The following is a 2,719-nucleotide window of genomic DNA, read 5'->3' on the forward strand; positions in this document are numbered from 1 at the left end:
CGGTACACCCAACTGATTAATGACCTCTTCTAATATGAGGTCAATGAACTACAATGGAGACCTATTCACCCACATATGTGACTAGAAGAGATGCTCTCCTTCCTCTAGATCTCTGAGCTCATTCATATTTGCATCATGGTGGTGGAAATGATGGCATTCGGCTCAACATCAATAATGTACCTCCCTTTTTCATTCCCCTTGTTAGGTTATGATTTAGAGTTGGAACATGCATCTAACTCTGAAGCCTTCAGCTTGACCACCAATGATTATTTGACTTGAAAATCACTTGTGTTGTGAGTGGGGCTCTTATGGAAATCACACCACTTTATTATTTCATTCTTTGTCTTCATCGTGTTGTTCCTTACTTGCGGCTTTGATAGGTTGTCCCTAGTCACCCTTCCTTGGATTTTCCTTTGTTCTACACTTTTGGCTTTCCTTTCCCTTGATTCAGATTCGTAGATCCAAAGTGTCTCTTTCTCTATTTAAATTTCTACTCGATCATAACAGTGTATTGATAAGTGATGCAAGGCGAGGATATTTCCGAAAACTCCATCTCATCGTAGATGTAGTTTTTTACACAACCAATGCTCTTGAATACAAAATTCCACTTAGAACCCTTGATAACCAACTTCGTTTGATGGGTATGAAGAATACTTATGTACTGTGGCACATATTGGTCCCTTCCCTAGAGCAGTGTCATCCATTTTATGTACTTATATTCATAGCTCTCGACAGGGTAATACTATTCCTTGATGGTGTCTCAGAAAAAAATTCCAAGTGGTTGCCACTAAAGATAGTGAGAATTGCCTCTCATCACTTTTCTCACATTACATTTCCAACTAGTCCTTGATGTGGGGAGTGGATTTTAGCAATGCAAAAGTAATATTTCCTCTTTTGTAAAAATCATGAATTTAAAATATCCTTCCAATAGATTTAGCCATTTACTATGACATTTGCATATATCTAGCATTAAAATATGAGATTTTCAAAGTTCACTTGTACCTTAAAGCGACTGGCACATCCAAGGTGGCTTCTAGATGAAGATGCATGGCTTTTGGGCATCCATCAAAGGATTTGGGAAAAGTTTTTGATCATCGCGTTCCTTTTTCGCTCGAGGGATTCTTTGAGCAATGTTCTAGAAGGATCTCCTACTCCCTCGTCTTTACATTCTTCCATAATGGGAGGTCATTGGGGTTGGACGTGAGGCTAATCTTGGAAAGGTTAAACCAATTCAAACCCTAATTACGTATACCTCGATCTCATTGGGGACATATGCACAAAAAAAGAAAGAAAGAGAAGACTACTCTGATACCACTGATCCAATATTTTTTAGTAACAAAATGAAATACATATTTAAATAGAAACATAGAGCTACAATGAAAATTGAACTTCAATTCACTAATAACAAAATACTTAAAATGGTTTACATGTAGAATGGAAATAAACTAGCTCGAGTGATGTTAGATTATCTCTAAGAATAATTTTTGCGGCTAGATTCCAATGAACTGTTAAAATGAGGCTTGCAAGCCTTTTTATTATTGAGAAACAAGGGAAAACCACAAACATGCAAAAACCTAACCCTAGGAGATAAATCTCCAAACATTTGTGCGACATGTTGGGTATTGTTAGTACACCAACTTCCTTGTATCTGACATTTGGAAAATGATATTTGTTTAATGTGTATAATACTTCATTCAAAATCTCTATCTGAGGAATATGAATTTTTACTATGAACCGCTTAATACGAGAAAATTGTACACATGTTGGCACAATACAGAAGACACTAAAAGGTGCCCAGCAGAATGCACAATTGAGAATTTTCTAGATTAATACATCATGAAGTTTAAAAAATTAAATTTCTCCTAAGTTCCAAAGTTTATAAATCTAAAACCAATTGATTTCAAGTGAATATTTATTTGATAAATGCACGTGCATGGAATATCCTTCAAAATTTGCTCGGTTGTAGAAATGAATGACTTGGCGATTTGGGACCACTCCAAACACTTGGGCCCAATTCTCTAACATGAGCTCAATCTAGTACAAACAAATTTGAGTCACCCTAAAGATATGCAACCCTCAATGGAATCATCTTGTCCTACTCATGTTCCATTATCATGCATTAACCAAGAGGGGGAAGATGGATTCAAAAATCTCGATATAAAGAAGCCAAGGTGGAGCCAGCTTATGAGACATTTTTATGCTGGACAAATTGCTATCATAGAAAACCACCATTCCATTTTGGAAGCCAAATAGGGGAAAAGAGGAAACTACCATTCGAGTGTCTTCATACTTCTTTGAGAGAGAGGATAAACTTGCAGAGAGATTGAGGAAAATAAACCCCCCTGTTGAGGATTTTTGAGCAACATAGCTCAAATAATTCTCTTCAAGTGTCTAAGATTCATCTATTGTATTCAACATCAACTACCAGCATTCCATAAAGTGATATTTTTCCATTATTTTGTTCACTTGTTAGATCCATCAGCATTGTTTGTATATTTGCCTCTTAGTTTATTTTATGTTTATGCATGCATTGTTTCCATTGTTTACAATGTTGTGCTTATTTAATTTTGTCCACTAACAACACCAATTCTACCTATGATCAATTGCAGGGAACAATCAACTATTAAGGAGGTGTCTTTTGGTACACCATTTCCACAAAAACACTACCACAAAACCCCTTCCACAAAAAATTATTTTTCACATTTTAAATAAAAATGTC

This window comes from Pinus tabuliformis, chromosome 8 (genome assembly GCF_031772625.1).
Source record: "Pinus tabuliformis cultivar Carrire ecotype Pingquan chromosome 8, CPIR1, whole genome shotgun sequence".
In the NCBI taxonomy this organism is placed as follows: domain Eukaryota; kingdom Viridiplantae; phylum Streptophyta; class Pinopsida; order Pinales; family Pinaceae; genus Pinus; species Pinus tabuliformis.